The sequence below is a fragment of the Pseudophryne corroboree genome, chromosome 5 (assembly GCF_028390025.1).
Source record: "Pseudophryne corroboree isolate aPseCor3 chromosome 5, aPseCor3.hap2, whole genome shotgun sequence".
NCBI classification, from domain to species: Eukaryota; Metazoa; Chordata; class Amphibia; order Anura; family Myobatrachidae; genus Pseudophryne; species Pseudophryne corroboree.
In genome coordinates, this window is record NC_086448.1 from 625,294,321 (window position 1) to 625,306,974 (window position 12,654).

At 43.6% G+C, this 12,654-nt stretch overlaps 2 pseudogenes; one reads left to right on the forward strand and one right to left on the reverse strand.

The window, feature by feature from the left end:
• Nucleotides 1-2,824: 2,824 nt before the first annotated feature.
• Nucleotides 2,825-2,943, reverse strand: LOC134931548 (5S ribosomal RNA; annotated as a pseudogene).
• Nucleotides 2,944-4,581: 1,638 nt separating this feature from the next.
• On the forward strand, nt 4,582-4,700 carry LOC134931549 (5S ribosomal RNA; annotated as a pseudogene).
• Nucleotides 4,701-12,654: the final 7,954 nt, after the last annotated feature.

Here is a 12,654-nt window from a genome sequence, read left to right on the forward strand (position 1 = left end):
CACACACACACACACACACACACACACACACACACACACACACACATACATACCTGTGCTTGTGCGTATATATATATATATATATATATATATATATGCACGCACACACATATGTGAAACAGACATAACTGTCGCAATGGTGACAGAGGGTACTAGGGCCCAGTAGAGACTCACCATTACTACAGCCAGGGTGTCTTTCTTGCCTGTAGGGACAGCACAGCAGTGAGGCTGCAGGCGGCTACTGCGGCAATCTGTAAGTGTCGGAATACAGTATGTTAAATGCTTGTGTCCGGCGCTGGCAGGTGGCTGGGCACATCTTCTGTATGCTGGGCTGGACTGGCTCAGGGATGCGCCTCAGTGGCGGCAGAAAACAGAGAAGGGTGGCGCAGTGCCATGACCACATGCACCACCAGGACAGGAACGGACAAACCAAGTGACAGGGTAAGGGAGGGTAGATGCTAGAATCAAGTGGCCTAAAGGAACTATGATGTTGTGGAAGGAGCCATGTCATCAGAGGGAGGAGATAGGCCAACAGGATAGTTCTTCTACTATCCACGCCACCAACTACTACCTTTAGTAACCCTGTGGCAAGCGAAGTGAGCCACCGAGCCTGAAGCGTGGCGAGGTCCTTTACCCAACTTGGATTCAGAACTAACCGATAATGGATGGGGTTTGGTGCACCCGGACTTAATTTGTTTTGGCGGCAGGTTGACAGTAGTGATGAGCGGGTTCGGTTTCTCGGAATCCGAACCCGCCGAACTTCAGCTTTTTTTACACGGGGCCGAGCAGGCTCGGATCCTCCCGCCTTGCTCGGTTAACCCGAGCGCGCCCGAACGTCATCATCCCGCTGTCGGATTCTCGCGAGGCTCGGATTCTATCGCGAGACTTGGATTCTATATAAGGAGCCGCGCGTCGCCGCCATTTTCACACGTGCATTGAGATTGATAGGGAGAGGACGTGGCTGGCGTCCTCTCCGTTTATAGAGAAGAGAGTAGAGAGTTAGAGACACTATTTACTAATTTTGGGGAGCATATTAGGACTGGAGTACTACTACTTGCTGATAGTGTGACCAGTGACCATTGACCACCAGTTTAATTAATCCGTTCTCTGCCTGAAAAAAAACGATACACAGTGTGACACAGTCACATACCATATCTGTGCTCAGCCTCAGTGTGCTGCATCATCATATGTAATACTGTATATCTGACTGTGCTGAGTGCTCACTGCTCACACAGCTTAATTGTGGGGGAGACTGGGGAGCAGTTAGAGCAGGAGTACATAAATAATATATTTTAAGTACAGTGCACACTTTTGCTGCCAGAGTGCCACACTGCCAGTGTGACTGACCAGTGACCACACTGACCACCAGTATATTGTGATTGTCTGCTTAGGACGGAGTACTACTTGCTGATAGTGTGACCAGTGACCAGTGACCACCACCAGTTTAATTAATCCGTTCTCTGCCTGAAAAAAAACGATACACAGTGTGACACAGTCACATACCATATCTGTGCTCAGCCTCAGTGTGCTGCATCATCTATGTAATACTGTATATCATTATCTGACTGTGCTGAGTGCTCACTGCTCACACAGCTTAATTGTGGGGGAGACTGGGGAGCAGTTATAGCAGGAGTACATATTTTAAGTACAGTGCACACTTTTGCTGCCAGAGTGCCACTGCCAGTGTGACTGACCAGTGACCACTGACCACCAGTATATTGTGATTGTCTGCTGACCACCAGTATATTGTGATTGTCTGCCTGAAAAAGTTAAACACTCATCGTGTGGTGTTTTTATAAACGCATTCTGCAGACAGTGTCCAGCAGGTCCGTCATTACATAATATATACCTGTCCGGCTGCAGTACTAGTGTGATATATATATATTTTAATTTTATCTCATTATCATCCAGTCTATATTAGCAGCAGACACAGTACGGTAGTCCACGGCTGTAGCTACCTCTGTGTCGGCAGTCGCTCGTCCATCCATAATTGTATACCACCTACCCGTGTTTTTTTTTTTTTTTCTATCTTCTTGATACTAGTAGCTTACTTTAGGAGTCTGCAGTGCTGACAGACAGTGTCCAGCAGGTCCATCATTACATAATATATACCTGTCTGGCTGCAGTACTAGTGTGATATATATATATATATATTTTAATTTTATCTCATTAGCATCCAGTCTATATTAGCAGCAGACACAGTACGGTAGTCCACGGCTGTAGCTACCTCTGTGTCGGCAGTCGCTCGTCCATCCATAATTGTATACCACCTACCCGTGGTTTTTTTTTTCTATCTTCTTGATACTAGTAGCTTACTTTAGGAGTCTGCAGTGCTGGACAAAAGGAGAAAAAGAAGACTCTTTTGTGAGTGCACTCTTGTATATATATGGAAGTATCAAGCAAATAGATTAAAATTCAATATTTATTATAGATAAACATAAAAGCATTTAGTAGTTGAATATACAAATGAAAAAATGAAAATAAGAGGACACAATACAAAAAAATAATAATAAAAAAATTTATAAAAAATAATGATGGAACCAATAATATAGGTGTTGATATCAAATAATGGTTCAAAAAGAGCTACCTGGGTAACTGTAATCATGTAAATATATGGTCAATCCATAAATAGTCTCAATTAGCTGCCTACACCGTATATTTATATATATTTATTGAAGTCTGGCTAGATGCTTAATGGTAGTTTACTGATATAGCCTGCTGTATTAATTATACCTGACCTGAGGATACAGGATAGAGAACAGATTGAAATAAGGAGAGATGAATCTGCTGTCGGTGTTAGACACTGAGCCTGGCCGTCCCAATTGTCCTACTAAACCAAGTATTCCTCAAGAGTCTCCCACTTGAGTACTAACTTGGCCCAACACTGCTTAGCTTCCAAGGTCGGAAGGATTCGGGCGTTACCAGTGTGGTATGATAGTAGGAAATTATAGATTGCTTCTGGAATCACTGATGAGAGTTCATGAATACCAAAGGTGGTAAGGAAAATCGTGAATACAAAAAAAAAAAGGGGGAGAGAAAAAGTGAAAAGTGGGATCTGCTGCCAATGTTAGACAGAGGTAAACCCCTGAATCAATGGTGAGAGTCCCGAAATTAAAGTGATAGTCAGAGAATTATTCTTTTGAGACGATAATTCTTGAATAAATGATGATAAATAATCGATATGAAAGAAAAAAAAGAATTTTTAACTAATATCAAAATTATGATTATAAATAATATCTATCATAAGAATTGTACTTAATTAATTGATGGAAATGCTTACACCTCTATAATGAGATGAGTGTGAGCAACACACAAGAAATCAATTAGTGGATAATTAAATGAATTAAGAAATCCACAATGAAAAATAAATAAGTTTCAAAGATGCAGCAACTGAAATAATATGCTTAATGCCATTATTAATAAGCTAATGCAGAGCTTTTGATAGTTATGATAGTGAAAAGAGACAGATCATAAGGGAAAATCAATAAAGCCACTGTAATAAGTACGTTAAAATAGTACTTTAGTGGTATATATTGTGCAAATAAAGAAAATGACAATTAGGTATATATTGAAAAGGTGACAAATTGGATATCACGGGTGTCCTGAAAATGGATATTACCCGTGTCAGTGTCTGTGTGAAGATCAGATGCTGTGTAACGGAGGAGAGCGGTGCCGTGGATCCAGGGGAATAAAGGCGCCGTGTCAGTGTCTGTGTGAAGATCAGATGCTGTGTAACGGAGGAGAGCGGTGCCGTGGATCCAGGGGAATAAAGGCGCTGCTTGGCTGGCGTTGAGTACCGAAGGATCCGTGGTCACAGGGTGATGATGCCAGATTCAATGTGCCAGAGTCAACACAGGATGCGGCGCAGGGAAGCCGTAAAGAATGTCCGTGAGCCGCCGAGTACGGGTAATATCCATTTTCAGGACACCCGTGATATCCAATTTGTCACCTTTTCAATATATACCTAATTGTCATTTTCTTTATTTGCACAATATATACCACTAAAGTACTATTTTAACGTACTTATTACAGTGGCTTTATTGATTTTCCCTTATGATCTGTCTCTTTTCACTATCATAACTATCAAAAGCTCTGCATTAGCTTATTAATAATGGCATTAAGCATATTATTTCAGTTGCTGCATCTTTGAAACTTATTTATTTTTCATTGTGGATTTCTTAATTCATTTAATTATCCACTAATTGATTTCTTGTGTGTTGCTCACACTCATCTCATTATAGAGGTGTAAGCATTTCCATCAATTAATTAAGTACAATTCTTATGATAGATATTATTTATAATCATAATTTTGATATTAGTTAAAAATTCTTTTTTTTCTTTCATATCGATTATTTATCATCATTTATTCAAGAATTATCGTCTCAAAAGAATAATTCTCTGACTATCACTTTAATTTCGGGACTCTCACCATTGATTCAGGGGTTTACCTCTGTCTAACATTGGCAGCAGATCCCACTTTTCACTTTTTCTCTCCCCCTTTTTTTTTTGTATTCACGATTTTCCTTACCACCTTTGGTATTCATGAACTCTCATCAGTGATTCCAGAAGCAATCTATAATTTCCTACTATCATACCACACTGGTAACGCCCGAATCCTTCCGACCTTGGAAGCTAAGCAGTGTTGGGCCAAGTTAGTACTCAAGTGGGAGACTCTTGAGGAATACTTGGTTTAGTAGGACAATTGGGACGGCCAGGCTCAGTGTCTAACACCGACAGCAGATTCATCTCTCCTTATTTCAATCTGTTCTCTATCCTGTATCCTCAGGTCAGGTATAATTAATACAGCAGGCTATATCAGTAAAACTACCATTGAGCATCTAGCCTGACTTCAATAAATATATATAAATATACGGTGTAGGCAGCTAATTGAGACTATTTATGGATTGACCATATATTTACATGATTACAGTTACCCAGGTAGCTCTTTTTGAACCATTATTTGATATCAACACCTATATTATTGGTTCCATCATTATTTTTTATATATATTTTTATTATTATTTTTTTGTATTGTGTCCTCTTATTTTCATTTTTTCATTTGTATATTCAACTACTAAATGCTTTTATGTTTATCTATAATAAATATTGAATTTTAATCTATTTGCTTGATACTTCCATATATATACAAGAGTGCACCCACAAAAGAGTCTTCTTTTTCTCCTTTTGTCCAACATGTTTTGCTACTGACTCTGGGTGCACCGCCAAATTGAACTCGATTGAAAAAGTATTTTTTCCTTCATCAGTGTATTTTGGTAAATAAAAAATCTATTGTTTAAATCTACTTAATAGCTGTGCGGTATAACCCCTATACGAGTCTGCAGTGCTGACAGACAGTGTCCAGCAGGTCCGTCATTACATAATATATACCTGTCCGGCTGAAGTACTAGTGTGATATATATATATATTTTAATTTTATCTCATTATCATCCAGTCTATATTAGCAGCAGACACAGTACGGTAGTCCACGGCTGTAGCTACCTCTGTGTCGGCAGTCGCTCGTCCATCCATAATTGTATACCACCTACCCGTGGTTTTTTTTTTTTCTATCTTCTTGATACTAGTAGCTTACTTTAGGAGTCTGCAGTGCTGACAGACAGTGTCCAGCAGGTCCGTCATTACATAATATATACCTGTCCGGCTGCAGTACTAGTGTGATATATATATATATATTTTAATTTTATCTCATTATCATCCAGTCTATATTAGCAGCAGACACAGTACGGTAGTCCACGGCTGTAGCTACCTCTGTGTCGGCAGTCGCTCGTCCATCCATAATTGTATACCACCTACCCGTGGTTTTTTTTTTCTATCTTCTTGATACTAGTAGCTTACTTTAGGAGTCTGCAGTGCTGACAGACAGTGTCCAGCAGGTCCGTCATTACATAATATATACCTGTCCGGCTGCAGTACTAGTGTGATATATATATATATTTTAATTTTATCTCATTATCATCCAGTCTATATTAGCAGCAGACACAGTACGGTAGTCCACGGCTGTAGCTACCTCTGTGTCGGCAGTCGCTCGTCATCCATAAGTATACTAGTATCCATCCATCTCCATTGTTTACCTGAGGTGCCTTTTAGTTGTGCCTATTAAAATATGGAGAACAAAAATGTTGAGGTTCCAAAAATAGGGAAAGATCAAGATCGACTTCCACCTCGTGCTGAAGCTGCTGCCACTAGTCATGGCCGAGACGATGAAATTCCATCAACGTCGTCTGCCAAGGCCGATGCCCAATGTCATAGTACAGAGCATGTAAAATCCAAAACACCAAATATCAGTAAAAAAAAGGACTCAAAAATCTAAAATAAAATTGTCGGAGGAGAAGCGTAAACTTGCCAATATGCCATTTACCACACGGAGTGGCAAGGAACGGCTGAGGCCCTGGCCTATGTTCATGGCTAGTGGTTCAGCTTCACATGAGGATGGAAGCACTCAGCCTCTCGCTAGAAAAATGAAAAGACTCAAGCTGGCAGTAGCACAGCAAAGAACTGTGCGTTCTTCGAAATCCCAAATCCACAAGGAGAGTCCAATTGTGTCGGTTGCGATGCCTGACCTTCCCAACACTGGACGTGAAGAGCATGCGCCTTCCACCATTTGCACGCCCCCTGCAAGTGCTGGAAGGAGCACCCGCAGTCCAGTTCCTGATAGTCAGATTGAAGATGTCAGTGTTGAAGTACACCAGGATGAGGAGGATATGGGTGTTGCTGGCGCTGGGGAGGAAATTGACAAGGAGGATTCTGATGGTGAGGTGGTTTGTTTAAGTCAGGCACCCGGGGAGACACCTGTTGTCCGTGGGAGGAATATGGCCATTGACATGCCTGGTGAAAATACCAAAAAAAATCAGCTCTTCGATGTGGAAGTATTTCAACAGAAATGCGGACAACATTTGTCAAGCCATGTGTTGCCTTTGTCAAGCTGTAATAAGTAGGGGTAAGGACGTTAACCACCTCGGAACATCCTCCCTTATACGTCTCCTGCAGCGCATTCATAATAAGTCAGTGACAAGTTCAAAAACTTTGGGCGACAGCGGAAGCAGTCCACTGACCAGTAAATCCCTTCCTCTTGTAACCAAGCTCACGCAAACCACCCCACCAACTCCCTCAGTGTCAATTTCCTCCTTCCCCAGGAATGCCAATAGTCCTGCAGGCCATGTCACTGGCAATTCTGACGAGTCCTCTCCTGCCTGGGATTCCTCCGATGCATCCTTGCGTGTAACGCCTACTGCTGCTGGCGCTGCTGTTGTTGCTGCTGGGAGTCGATGGTCATCCCAGAGGGGAAGTCGTAAGACCACTTTTGCTACTTCCACCAAGCAATTGACTGTCCAACAGTCCTTTGCGAGGAAGATGAAATATCACAGCAGTCATCCTGCTGCAAAGCGGATAACTGAGGCCTTGGCATCCTGGGTGGTGAGAAACGTGGTTCCGGTATCCATCATTACTGCAGAGCCAACTAGAGACTTGTTGGAGGTACTGTGTCCCCGGTACCAAATACCATCTAGGTTCCATTTCTCTAGGCAGGCGATACCGAAAATGTACACAGACCTCAGAAAAAGAGTCACCAGTGTCCTAAAAAATGCAGCTGTACCCAATGTCCACTTAACCACGGACATGTGGACAAGTGGAGCAGGGCAGGGTCAGGACTATATGACTGTGACAGCCCACTGGGTAGATGTATGGACTCCCGCCGCAAGAACAGCAGCGGCGGCACCAGTAGCAGCATCTCGCAAACGCCAACTTTTTCCTAGGCAGGCTACGCTTTGTATCACCGGTTTCCAGAATACGCACACAGCTGAAAACCTCTTACGGCAACTGAGGAAGATCATCGCGGAATGGCTTACCCCAATTGGACTCTCCTGTGGATTTGTGGCATCGGACAACGCCAGCAATATTGTGTGTGCATTAAATCTGGGCAAATTCCAGCACGTCCCATGTTTTGCACATACCTTGAATTTGGTGGTGCAGAATTATTTAAAAAACGACAGGGGCGTGCAAGAGATGCTGTCGGTGGCCAGAAGAATTGCGGGACACTTTCGGCGTACAGGCACCACGTACAGAAGACTGGAGCACCACCAAAAACGCCTGAACCTGCCCTGCCATCATCTGAAGCAAGAAGTGGTAACGAGGTGGAATGCAACCCTCTATATGCTTCAGAGGTTGGAGGAGCAGCAAAAGGCCATTCAAGCCTATACAATTGAGCACGATATAGGAGGTGGAATGCACCTGTCTCAAGCGCAGTGGAGAATGATTTCAACGTTGTGCAAGGTTCTGCTGCCCTTTGAACTTGCCACACGTGAAGTCAGTTCAGACACTGCCAGCCTGAGTCAGGTCATTCCCCTCATCAGGCTTTTGCAGAAGAAGCTGGAGACATTGAAGGAGGAGCTAAGACAGAGCGATTCCGCTAGGCATGTGGGACTTGTGGATGGAGCCCTTAATTCGCTTAACAAGGATTCACGGGTGGTCAATCTGTTGAAATCAGAGCACTACATTTTGGCCACCGTGCTCGATCCTAGATTTAAAACCTACCTTGGATCTTTCTTTCCGGCAGACACAAGTCTGCTGGGGTTCAAAGACCTGCTGGTGAGAAAATTGTCAAGTCAAGCGGAATGCGACCTGTCAACATCTCCTCCTTCACATTCTCCCGCAACTGGGGGTGCGAGGAAAAGGCACAGAATTCCGAGCCCACCCGCTGGCGGTGATGCAGGGCAGTCTGGAGCGACTGCTGATGCTGACATCTGGTCCGGACTAAAGGACCTGCCAACGATTACGGACATGTAGTCTACTGGCACTGCATATGATTCTCTCCCCATTGAAAGAATGGTGGAGGATTATATGAGTGACCGCATCCAAGTAGGCACGTCAGACAGTCCGTACTTATACTGGCAGGAAAAAGAGAAAATTTGGAGGCCCTTGCACAAACTGGCTTTATTCTACCTAAGTTGCCCTCCCACAAGTGTGTACTCCGAAAGAGTGTTTAGTGCCGCCGCTCACCTTGTCAGCAATCGGCGTACGAGGTTACTTCCAGAAAATGTGGAGAAGATGATGTTCATTAAAATGAATTATAATCAATTCCTCCGTGGAGACATTGACCAGCAGCAATTGCCTCCACAAAGTACACAGGGAGCTGAGATGGTGGATTCCAGTGGGGACGAATTGATAATCTGTGAGGAGGGGGATGTACACGGTGATATATCGGAGGATGATGATGAGGTGGACATCTTGCCTCTGTAGAGCTAGTTTGTGCAAGGAGAGATTAATTGCTTCTTTTTTGGTGGGGGTCCAAACCAACCCGTCATTTCAGTCACAGTCGTGTGGCAGACCCTGTCACTGAAATGATGGGTTGGTTAAAGTGCGCATGTCCTGTTTATACAACATAAGGGTGGGTGGGAGGGCCCAAGGACAATTCCATCTTGCACCTCTTTTTTCTTTAATTTTTCTTTGCGTCATGTGCTGTTTGGGGAGTATTTTTTTGAAGGGCCATCCTGCGTGACACTGCAGTGCCACTCCTAGATGGGCCAGGTGTTTGTGTCGGCCACTAGGGTCGCTTAGCTTACTCACACAGCTACCTCATTGCGCCTCTTTTTTTTCTTCTTTGCGTCATGTGCTGTTTGGGGAGTGTTTTTTGAAGGGCCATCCTGCGTGACACTGCAGTGCCACTCCTAGATGGGCCAGGTGTTTGTGTCGGCCACTAGGGTCGCTTAGCTTAGTCACACAGCTACCTCATTGCGCCTCTTTTTTTCTTTGCGTCATGTGCTGTTTGGGGAGTAGTTTTTTGAAGGGCCAGCCTGCGTGACACTGCAGTGCCACTCCTAGATGGGCCAGGTGTTTGTGTCGGCCACTAGGGTCGCTTAGCTTACTCACACAGCTACCTCATTGCGCCTCTTTTTTTCTTTGCGTCATGTGCTGTTTGGGGGGTGTTTTTTGGAAGGGCCATCCTGCGTGACACTGCAGTGCCACTCCTAGATGGGCCAGGTGTTTGTGTCGGCCACTTGGGTCGTTGAGCTTAGTCACACAGCTACCTCATTGCGCCTCTTTTTTTCTTTGCATCATGTGCTGTTTGGGGAGTGTTTTTTGGAAGGGCCATCCTGCGTGACACTGCAGTGCCACTCCTAGATGGGCCAGGTGTTTGTGTCGGCCACTAGGGTCGCTTATCTTACTCACACAGCTACCTCATTGCGCCTCTTTTTTTCTTTGCGTCATGTGCTGTTTGGGGAGTGTTTTTTGGAAGGGCCATCCTGCGTGACACTGCAGTGCCACTCCTAGATGGGCCAGGTGTTTGTGTCGGCCACTAGGGTCGCTGAGCTTAGTCACACAGCTACCTCATTGCGCCTCTTTTTTTCTTTGCGTCATGTGCTGTTTGGGGAGTGTTTTTTGGAAGGGCCATCCTGCGTGACACTGCAGTGCCACTCCTAGATGGGCCAGGTGTTTGTGTCGGCCACTTGGGTCGTTGAGCTTAGTCACACAGCTACCTCATTGCGCCTCTTTTTTTCTTTGCGTCATGTGCTGTTTGGGGAGTGTTTTTTGGAAGGGCCATCCTGCGTGACACTGCAGTGCCACTCCTAGATGGGCCAGGTGTTTGTGTCGGCCACTTGGGTCGTTGAGCTTAGTCACACAGCTACCTCATTGCGCCTCTTTTTTTCTTTGCGTCATGTGCTGTTTGGGGAGTGTTTTTTGGAAGGGCCATCCTGCGTGACACTGCAGTGACACTCCTAGATGGGCCAGGTGTTTGTGTCGGCCACTTGGGTCGTTGAGCTTAGTCACACAGCTACCTCATTGCGCCTCTTTTTTTCTTTGCGTCATGTGCTGTTTGGGGAGTGTTTTTTGGAAGGGCCATCCTGCGTGACACTGCAGTGACACTCCTAGATGGGCCAGGTGTTTGTGTCGGCCACTTGGGTCGCTTAGCTTAGTCATCCAGCGACCTCGGTGCAAATTTTAGGACTAAAAATAATATTGTGAGGTGTGAGGTGTTCAGAATAGACTGAAAATGAGTGGAAATTATGGTTTTTGAGGTTAATAATACTTTGGGATCAAAATGACCCCCAAATTCTATGATTTAAGCTGTTTTTTAGGGTTTTTTGAAAAAAACACCCGAATCCAAAACACACCCGAATCCGACAAAAAAAATTCGGTGAGGTTTTGCCAAAACGCGTTCGAACCCAAAACACGGCCGCGGAACCGAACCCAAAACCAAAACACAAAACCCGAAAAATTTCAAGTGCACATCCCTAGTTGACAGTCTAGAAAGTGTAAATAAGCGCTGCGGGCCTGTTTTTGTCCCTGATCCCCAGCCGGGACCCTCTGACCCTTGGGGCTCGGTATGGGCATCCCCTTTGACCTCCCCTGTCACTGGGTCTGGCTAATATAGTAAACTTGAGCAGTATGTACAACAGCAGTCCAATGATACAGTGAGCAGAGTAGTATACAAATCCAATATAGATATAAATTAAAGCGCAACAGAATTTGCTGCAGTTGCCGGTGTTTAATCTTGACAGAACCAATGAACGCACGTTAAAATTAAAAAAAAAATCTCAATTTTTTCCTTTACACCATAGGAGCCCTCCAATTGATATCTTTTATAAAAAGACACTGGATGATTTTCACATCCTCTGTCAGAAGGAACACAAAAAATTAAAATACAAACACAATCTATCAGTTCAAGAGAGGCTAGCCCTCCAGAAATTGGCTAACTCCCCTCCCTTGTCATTAAGCCAGCCGACAAGGGAGGGGGTATTGTCATTCAAAATACAGATGACTATTTAACGGAGGCATATAGACAACTAAATGATAGCAGTACATATATTAAATTATCCTCCAATCCCTCCCAGGAATTTCATAAATCTCTAACCTCACTAGTCCAAAACGCTTCTGATAAAGCAATTATATCGAGAGAAGAACTTAGATATCTCACACCCACTCACTCCATCACACCCACTTACTACCACTTACCTAAGATCCACAAGTCACTTATTGCTCCTCCTGGTAGACCCATTATCTCAGGTGTTGGGTCCCTCACATCTAATTTGTCACATTTTGTTGATCACTTTTTACAGCCCATAGCATCCTCACTTCGTTCACATATTAAAGATACCATGTCCTTTCTTAAAGTCATTTCAAATTTAAAGTGGAAAAATACCTTCTTTTTCATGACCTGTGATGTTCAGGTGCTTTAGTCTAATATCCCACATCAGAAAGGTGTCTCTACTGTTGCCGATTATCTTTCTAAATCAGACAAAATGTCAGCTGAATTGCAACAATTTATACTGGATTCTATTTCTTTCATATTATCTCATAATTACTTTGTTTTCAATAAAAATTATTATTTACAGACACTTGGTACGGCCATGGGGACGAGGTTCGCTCAGAGTTTTGCAAACCTATACATGGGTGCCTTTGAGGACGGGACTTTGTCGCGGACCTCGTCTACAATGGCCGGTACATAGGTGACCTTTTTTTCATTTTTGATGGGGATATTACCTTGTTTTCTGACTTCACCACTAAGCTTAATGAAAATGCTTTTAATTTACGTTTTACAAGCACTATTGATAAGTTTTCTACTTCTTTTCTCGATGTTTCCTTATCTATAATTGATGGTCAAATTTCATCCAAAACATTTAGAAAAGAAGTTGACACTTT